At 42.9% G+C, this 10,137-nt stretch overlaps 1 long non-coding RNA gene across 1 annotated transcript; it reads right to left on the bottom strand.

Annotated features, from left to right (window-relative positions):
- Positions 1 to 1,486: 1,486 nt before the first annotated feature.
- LOC149166581 (uncharacterized) lies at positions 1,487 to 3,916 on the bottom strand. The gene is made up of 2 exons (XR_016260884.1): positions 3,821 to 3,916; positions 1,487 to 3,665 (listed from the first exon to the last, which is right to left on the bottom strand). It is a non-coding gene; the product is annotated as an uncharacterized LOC149166581 (long non-coding RNA).
- Between the last annotated feature and the right edge of the window lie 6,221 nt (positions 3,917 to 10,137).

Below are 10,137 nucleotides of genomic sequence, written 5' to 3'. Positions count from 1 at the left end.
GAATCCCAATTTGTGGGAACCATTCGATGGCTTCCTTATGAAAACATCAATTTGTACACGGGTATAGATGGTATCCCCCCATTCTCTGTGGTATTGACCACATTTTTAATCCCTATTTGCATTTCAGTAGGTTGGTCCAGTACGGAAAGTTATGGGAAAGAGTATGTTATAGCATTTCCAATTCGCGAATTTCTCATGATCGCCGTGTCTCGCATGCCGGATCTTTCACTATTTCATGTTCTTCCCGAAAGCGTGCTAATCCCTATGTTGTGCGGAGCTGAGCATCTTATATTCGCTGGGGTACCCACCCTCTGCAGGAGCCTTGTGCAGTAAACCCCCTACGGGCGGATCGTCCGTCGTCGTCAAATTGAGTAGTCCCCGCGAAGCTCTCGGGAAGAAGGGTAGTCTTGTGCGTAGGCATAGCATTTCCGGTCGAACCCGTCAGATGACAGACATCTATCTATTTCTTGGGATCGTGGGGTACTCCGCTCCGATGGGTACCTCGCACGTCAAACCTCAACCCGCCTACTCGAGTATTGTATGGATATGCGGGAAAGGGTGCTCCTAGGTGTAGGGATTGTGCCTGGTCGCGAGAAGTCATTCCTCGTAAAGCCTGGGATGCAGATACACTTGCGCGAATTCGGGTGACGGCTACAAGGAAGGGTGGCGAGGAAGATAAAGGGAACTGTACCCGACCAGGGATGGACGTAAACTCGTAAGCTATCAATTGGGTTCACAGGGATAATCGTCCTGGTCCTCCACAAAGCGCCCGGGTTGGTTCCTTCCTCTGTCGTGCGTGGGAAGCTCTTGAGGAGGGAGTAGGATGAGTTGCTAAAACGAACGAAATGGAGGATCGACCCGTTATGATTACGAAGACAGACTGTTGCATTGGCTGGCCAGCCGAGGGGGGCTCGGTATATCTAAATCTGAGCAAGCAAAAAGAATAGATTGGTTCGATAAGAGGGTCCCCCAACTTGGATCACCTTAATAGAAAGCCCCAACATCCATTATAATGAACCCGATACCTCGAAAGACATAACTCCAAAGCTAGCCGTCGTAAACTCAGAGGCTACTATAAGACTGACCTGGGCCATGCTTTGTATACGTAGAGGCGAAATCACTTCTCTTCCGGAGGGAGCAGTGATAATTCTTTGGCTTTGATCTCGCATCTGTGTATCCGGAGATATGGGATATGGAATATAGGGGCGGGAAGCCGTAACTTAGTTAGCCTATAATTGCTCGACGACCCAGCATCCATGACCCGCCGGTTATTGACGGCCCGCATCCATGACCCGCCTATTGATCGGGTTTTACAGAAGTAGGAGGAAGAACAAAGAAAGCCGGGCCGGATCAAATCATCATTCATTTCAGCTACACTAAGCACTCATCATTCTACCATTTCCCTCCTAATAGCAATACCTTTACAGATCTGGTTTTACTTCTTGAGTGGTGTTTTTCTTTCTAATGAGATTAGCTTGCTTGCGCGTAGAGGTACAAATCCGTGCGTTTGTTGTCTCTGTCTGTAGAGGAACAGTACGATCCTGGACTGGCCTCTTTCGCATGACCTGGAGAGGCATAGGTCCGTGCTACTAGAAGGCCTCTGAACTCCTCCCTCAAGACACTGGTTGCCATGGGGACGGGGTAGCCCCGACTTCCACAGGTCCTTGGTTCAACCTCCTAATGGGAATTTAGGTCCTTGCGCGAGCGTGTGTGAATTTGTGTTATCCCTGCGAGAAGGCATAGCATCAGGTTATCACTTAAGCATAGCGGCGGCGGTAAGGCCGAAAATGAATGAGAGCCCTGAGCAGAGCTCAGGTAAGATCGACCTTTGCTATGCTCAGGTAAGTGACCTGAGAAGGTAAGGGCTATGCCGCTATGCTTATCCTGAGCTATGCGCCTGAGCTGGCCTTCGCTATGCTCGCTCTTTGAGGGGAATAAAGAAATGTCTTCGCTATGCTCAAGACACCTGAGCCTCAGGTAAGCTTCGCTATGCGTAAGACCGGTCAAATCTATGCGACCTTAGCGCCCTATATTTCCCCCAAAGCCCGAGCTAGCTCAGCTCAGGGTTCTTTCACTCACTATCGATCGTAGTTGCCGTAACAAATTATGAGGTTCCTCGAGTGAGTGCCGCGGAAGGTAATGCCACCGACTGCGGCGGGGCGCTATTGGCCGGCCCACTAATCGCTATATCCTCGGGCTTCGGTTCGGGCTCCGCGTTTCGAGTTCGTTGTCCTAACCGTCTCCTCCGCTCCACCGGAGCCCCTTATTATTTCATTTCTTACTAGCTAGAGAGGCTCCTCTATTCCCTACTGCTCTAGCCACGATATCGCTATAATAGCTCCTTAGGTAGCTCGCACCTGAACCGAATTGGCCTGTTCGAGAAGGTGCGGCTGAGCCAGAGTGGGCTCAGCAGTCGGCCTATGTATCCGGGCGCACGCGTAGAGGCATGATTGGTTCCACGAATCTCACTGCACTGACCGTGGCAAACTCCTTCTCGTTGCACCAAAATGGAAGTCTGATTCAAACGACCGGGTACAGCATCACATTTGACACCTGAGGGAGGTACAGCCCAACTATGAAGTACATCAGCAGATGTTACAATCATACGTAGAGGAGTTTTGGCCGGTACAACCACTCGATTGTCCACTTCTAATAAACGTGATTGACCCAATTCTAAATCATCCTCTGGAATCGTATAACTGTCAAAAGTTGGTGACTGTTCATCGGAACTGTTATAGTCTGAATACTCATAAGGTTGGGTCGACGCCCAGCCCTTGTTCGGGTACATCCGCCTCCCCCCAAACTGTACTTGCAAGTTTCCCCGCAAAAAGCTCTCCACGCCTACCCTACCATTGACACTCGGGCAGTCTACTATTATCCAGTAAGGTGGTTCCCCCTCTCTCAGGTAAAGACCGTAAGACGTACGTGGATCGAAGGCCCTAATATATATTGACTCGTATGATTTCGTTGACTTTAGTTTCGCATAAAGATCAAGGTCCCGGAGGGGCTTGCGCTTCTGAGGGCAAGGAGATAAGTACTTGTCATATGGTGAGGGAGAGGAAGAATGGCTCGACCATCATAGCAGGGTTGGGTGTGTAAAGTCGCCGTAAAACGCACGCAAATGCCCTCTCCTCTCCCTATCAGTCGAGCACCTAAAGGTTCAATTTACTTATTGGCCCCCCCAAATTAAGTCAAAAAAAGGGTCGAGCCTGCTTACGCATCCTTATCAGTCGAGCCTGCTTACGCATCCTTTCAGACGAGATTCCACTCTCGATGCATGCCTCTGGAAAACTACCGCAACATAGGCTGGCTAAAGAGAGATAGATCGAGTAAGTGAATCGGTCTACATTGAATTATATATGTCATTACGATCTGAATCTCTATTTTATGAAGCCGCAACTACCATATGCTCATATATAACTACCACCATTTCACCATCAATTAGGCGGTTTATAGGATTCGCTCGAATCATCAATCATAATATCGTATACAAAGAGATATCTCATTCATGCATAATGACCAGCAGTCACTTACTCATTGTCTTGGTCGGCATTCATTATATACGTAATTACGTCATTCGAGATAGGAACCAGAATCACCCACCTCCTCTTTTCAATTTACTTATTGGGTCTCTCGTAACTAAAAAAGAGTTCGACAGGCTCACCCTTGCACTAGGACCCTTTAGGGTGCGTTAGCACACTCGACTAATAAGGACCGGAGGCGCTCGACCATAGGGAGAGGACCCTTTAGGGGGCTCGACTGATAAGGAGAGGAGAGGGGGCTCGACCATTAGGGAGAGAAAGTGCAAGCCCCTCCGGACCTTGCCCTCCTAACGTCAAGCAAGCGGGTTCATTTGACTTACTTTTTGATCAGCTCCCTTGGCGGAGGTTTTTCAAGATTCCCCTACTATTATAGCCACTATTTACCCACCCACCCCAATCCCCGGAGGTTTTGGAATATTGAGCAACGAATGAATGCATAATGACATAGACCTCCTGGCTCTGACTGGCGATGATCAACTATCGGCTGACCCACTGGCACTGATCCTATGGCTAGACCTTCTGGCAATGAGACTGACTATGACTGGTGGTTGGCTATGAATGGCGTATGATATATCAAATTGCGAATCCTCATATATACCGCGCTTCGTGATTATTCCTTCCATTCGAGGTAGGAACCCGTGTTCCGTATACGTAAGCAATGTTTATGTTTTCCTTTTTTCTTGGGTATGGCGTGTTATTGAACGGGCAATTATGATTGAACAGGTCCTTCTCTTTCATCTGTTGGGTGGAGGGCCATTTCTTCTCTCGTTGTCTGTTGGGAACATGGGGGAAACTCACGTGCCATTGACAGCACATAGAAGCCGTTCACATCACAGCAAACAGAAAGCCGTTCACATGGAGAAGGTTAACATAAGCTGTTCATTCACAGCACATAGAAAAATCCATTCTAAAGAAATAAACCAACCATTCATTCGCTGCACGAAGCCATTCAGAGAATCCGTTCACAGAAGCCCTTCAGAGAAGCCACTCACAGACTGCACTAAGCCAGCCATTCACCGCACATAGCCTCGACCCGGCCGGGCACATAGATGAAAACAGCACTCCATCCATGTTATTCACCCCTTGCCCCACCCACGTTCTAGGTAACTCACTCTAGCAACACGTCTAGCCATTCTCTCATTCGTATGGCACATGGGGGGAAATCTCCTATCTCTCGGGGTAGTAACGATGGGTAACCTCACTCTTTATCGCGTATGTTGTAAACTTGGTTTACATATTTATATCGCATATGTTAACAGCTTGTCTCAACTTATTTCTGCTGGGGGTCCTTTGTTCCTACATACCCGAAAGAAAGAGAAGTTTCCCATGTTCTCAACAGATTAGAGGGATTGAGCCAAGTTCACAACAACAAACAAGAAAGAAGTTCCCCATCCATGGCCGAGATAGAAGGAGCAGTCCCCCAAGTTCCCACCGGAATACATTGGATTGAGCCATGTTGTTTACATATGAGCATATTGATCGATACATTTTACTGACAGACTATGAGAGAGATTGATTGAGTTCACCCACCAACTTGGCACGGATAGATAACGGACTATTCTGCTGATGCTGCTGGCCGGAAGGAAGGTGCGGCCAGGGGATAGGATATGAGTCATCCACCCACCATACGCGAGAGAAGTACTTAACCCCAGACTATTAGAGGAGTTCCCCATCACTGGATACCTGCCACAAAAAAACCACATGGTATGGGGTCAACACTGTGAGTGAGTCACACACCTCCCTTTTAGCTATAGCATAACACACCTCCCTTTTAGCTATGAACATCACACTCATTACGATGAGCTATACCATACACCCATTTCACCATTGATACGCCGAACGATATTGATTATGTTCCCATGTTTCCACCAGACGGGAGAAGATATGTACTTACCCCCAGAGGAGAGAGGGACCCCATCACTGGAGAGGAGAAGGACCCCATCACTGGCTGAGAAGAGAAGAAAGGACCACACGTTACCACCAGACGAGAGAAGATATGTCAAGTTTCCACCGGACGAGAAAAGATATGTTCCCCAAGCTCCCAGACAATCAAGATGTTACCCATCAATGGAAAGGATATTTCCCACATACCCCGGGACGGAGCTTACCCCTACGGAACAATAGGTTCCTACATCGAGACTGGATGCAATGACGACGATCGTTACATACGTCGATACACCCAGAGCTTCTATGTGTTTATGAGTGATAGATGCTGCTTACTTGCTCGAATCAATTATAGTTGCTATTGTTTCTTGATCACTAGATTGGTCACAAAAAATAGCCCACCCAGCACACCCATTCGTCGACCCACCATATGCGAGAGATTATGTTCCCCGTGTTACCACCAGATGAGAGAGAGAGAAGGACCCGTTCAATCCAGACCCCGTTCAATATCATACCCCGTTCAATATCATACCCATAGGGATAAAAGGCCCCACCACTGACTGGTTGACAGGAGAAGGCCCCCATCGTGACACCACAGTGAAAACCCGTAGCACAGGCAAGCTCATCTTCATCTCCAGGGATAGCAAGATCGATAAGGCGAGATACCACCTTCGGCAAGCAGCAAGTTCAATTGATCAGCAAGCAGTTAGGTGTGGAACTGCATCAGGTGTAACTAACTGTGGTTCACTGTGGTACGGTTTCTATGCTTCACGATGAGTGCAATGGGTGGTCTGTTTTGTGAGGTGAAAAGGTTTAGGAGGTCAATCTAAGATTAGGAGGGAGAGATAGAGAAACGGGTATAAATCTAGATACGTCCAGCCGGGTATAAAGATCTTCGATCTCAGGTGGCTAGATCCAGGTAAGAGAGATCCATCCGGGTATAAATCTAGATCCGGATATCATAAATCGAAGTCTCGATCAGGTCGAAGGCAGCAGTAAGATCGCTGAAGTTCTCTCTCAGGGGGGGAGGTCGCAAGGTCGATCTAAGCATTTCGGGTATGCGATTTCACTGTGTGGACTGGAGGCGTAACAGTGTTGTGTTGTGACCAACTGGATGTGATGATAACTGTAGGTTGAACGTTGGACGTAAGGTGAACAGCAACATAATACGCAGAGCATAATACGCAGAGATCGATGAAGCCCCTTTCAAGGTTCAGTCAATTAAGCAGTCGGTGAAGCACAAGTAGATCCAGTGGGTTATCCAGTTGCTTAGCTTTATCCAGTAGATCCAGTCGTTGACCTAGCAGCAATACCAGCAGAAGCTGTTTATGTATATGATCCATAAGTATATATAGGTTTAAGCGCACGTTTAAGCATCTTAACCAGATCAAGATCCATACCCATCTCCATAGTGAGATCCATATCCAGTAGCTTAAGAACCAGTTGGAATGCAGCTGTTGATGTCGATTTATATTATTAATTTAATTAATAATGCCATTAATATATAGTTAATAGTATTAGAGATAAATAATTATTAATATTATATTTAATAGTTAAAAAATAATTTAATAAAAATAATTAAAAGAAAATAAAAATATATTCCTTATTAAAAATTATCATATAAATCTATAACACAGTAAATTCTCCAAAAAAGGACTAAAGAAACTCTTTAAACCTATAATATAGTAAACTCTCCAGAATAAGCGCTGACTCTTAAAGAAACTGTTAAAGAGACCCTTAACATAGTAAACTCTCTCTAGAATAAGGGGTGACTCTTAAAGAAATTGTTAAAGAGACTCTACTCTTAAAAAGACTCTTAACATAATAAGGTGACTCTTAAAGAAATGGTTAAAGAGACTCTTAACATAGTAAACTCTGGGTGACTCTTAAAGGGTTAAACTCTCCACAATAAGGAGTGACTCTTAAAGAGTTAAACTCTCCACAATAAGGGGTGACTCTTAAAGAGACTGTTATTATGAGACCAAAATTGAACCAAAGTTGAATATCAATATGACAATTTGTTCATTCTTGTCCTTGTGGTAAGATAGACGTAACCAAAACATTTGATGGTAAAAAAAACATTCTTACCTTTAAAGATGAACATTACTTCCTACCTATCTAATTTGATATTAGTCATACAATATCTATGGTACACCTACTTTGATAATGTTTATATCATTCTCTTCTCTTATCTTTTAAATTGTGTGAAGTTGTTTGAATACTACTTTCATGACAGTTTTAGCATATACCCATTTTCTATTTATTTCTTCATTTGCTTTAAGATAGTTTTCATAATACACGAGGCTTTACCTCATACTTATCTTCTCTGTTATTTGAGTAGTTGATTTAGCTTTATTAGACATGAGGCTTTACCTCATACTTATCTTCTCTCGGTTATTACATACTTATCTTCTCTGTTATTTGAGTAGTTGATTTAGCTTTATTAGACCTGAGGCTTTACCTCATACTTATCTTCTCTCCGTTATTACTTATCTTACCTCATACTTATCTTCTCTGTTATTTGAGTAGTTGATTTAGCTTTATTAGACATGAGGCTTTACCTCATACTTATCTTGTCTGTGTTCTTACTTATCTCCTCTCTGTTATTTGAGTAGTTAAGATAACTTTATTAGACATGAGGGGAAATATATTTGTTGCTTTTTTTACATAAAATTTAATATATGATCGAAGTTGTTGATTTTTTATTGAATGTGTAGAATTTTGTAAAGTTATAGGTCAAACAATTATCTTTAATAAACCATCTTAATAATAAAGATAGCTTTGAATGAAGGGCCTAATAAATCTTATTACTCGGTGGATTTCCTAAAATCGGGTGAGAGGGAGAAGACATTTCATTCATCACCATGTAATGCCTAATAAGTACCAATTCCTTTGTGCTAGCTAACCAGTTATCCCTCCCTCCATTACTAAGCAGTTGACTCCTATAAAGGACTAAAGGTGCGACATATGCCTAATCCAATGACTATTTATTTTATGATATTCTAATGATGAATTCATAATGCGGAAACATTTTGTTCCCAAAAAGAAGGAACTAAACCAAACCATATATAACGAGGTGACATTCTTACTTGTTCTCATCGCTACCCATTTTGCTTGGCCTCACGAATGGTTTAGGACATTGGATGATGGTCCAGGACATTGGACGAGAGTCATCTTAATGCAACTAGCTAATGTCGAATATATTTACAAAGCATTAATTATTCAATGTTTTGAATAGGATCTTCGCTTCTTTCACGCTGACCTTAATTATGGCTTTTTTCACACACGTCGCGTGCGTGAACATATTACGTTTCACATCCTCGTAGCAGGACTCATTATTATCAATAATTTCAAGCATCTAGTAATGGTCGCATGAGTGGTATGTATCAAGGTAAGGGTTTGTGGTAGAGATAAAATAGATACCTAAATGCATTGTCTAAAGCCCATCCTAGGGAGTAAGAAGCCTAATTGCTAGAAAAAGGTCAATTTCAAGGATCATCATTAACATTAGCAAGGGCATACAATAGGCTAACATATAGAAAATGCATGCACAATGGTTTATATTGACATATGTATCTAATTTGATAGATAGGCCACAAAATAAATGACAATGGTGAATAATAACATGAGATTCACCTGAGTAGATCCTGCACCTCTACCTATAGTCCAATTTCATATACTTTATTTGTTCCCAACTTTTTAATCCTGGTCTTGGATCATCCCAATGAGATAACTAAAGTATGAAATAGTCCAATTTCATATACTTTATTTGTTCCCAACTTTTTAATCTTGGTCTTGGATCATCCCAATGAGATAGAAAATGCATGCATAATGGTTTATATTGACATATGAATAACATTTGATAGATAGGCCACAAAATAAATGATAATGGTGAATAAGAACGGGAGATTCGCCTGAGTAGATCTTGCACCTCTACCTATAGTCCAATTATATATACTTTATTTTTTCCCAACCTTTTAATCCTGGTCTTGGATCATCCCAATGAGACAACTGAAGTATGAAATAGTCCAATTTCATATACTTTATTTGTTCCCAACTTTTTAATCCTGATCTTAGATCATCCCAATGAGACAACTGAAGTATGAAATGCACTCATTTTCTAAGAATTTGGGCTTATTGTTGCAGACTTGTAATTTTGGCTTCTTCTATTGAAACCCTAGGTCACGTGTGTGGATTGAAAAATGGACAAATTTACCTTCTTTCAACTTCGCTTGACTTGACTTCCTTTCTTTGACAATTTCGCTTGCTAGAGAGACCTTCCTTGATCCAGTTTTTGGTCCTTGATGATGACTGCAATTTGTTGCAGGAGGAGGCCCCAATTCACTTCACACGTCTAAGAAGAATACCCAAGAAAATAGTCTCAAAACTTGATTATTCTTCTTTCCTTTTGCCCTTCTCTTCCTCGAACTTTTGCTCTTCCTTGAACGAACTTGTGTTTTTGTGAGCGATTCCTTGAATGAGGCCGAGTCCTCCTTTATATAGCTTCATTTCCATCTTTATAGGTTGACTTGTAACTATCTTTAGGCTGAATTCACCTTCTAAATAGGCCGACTTGTTTGTTAGCATTTAATGAGGTCTTGGAGGGTTTTTTTACTTTATTTTGACTCAAATAATTTCTTTTACAATAGCCCAAAATGGGTCTTTCATACATGAAAATGACTTAATGACTTGTAGACTCAATAACAAGCCC

This window comes from Pinus tabuliformis, chromosome 5_1 (genome assembly GCF_031772625.1).
Source record: "Pinus tabuliformis cultivar Carrire ecotype Pingquan chromosome 5_1, CPIR1, whole genome shotgun sequence".
Taxonomy (NCBI): Eukaryota; Viridiplantae; Streptophyta; class Pinopsida; order Pinales; family Pinaceae; genus Pinus; species Pinus tabuliformis.
This window is presented reverse-complemented; position numbering and strand designations above follow the sequence as displayed.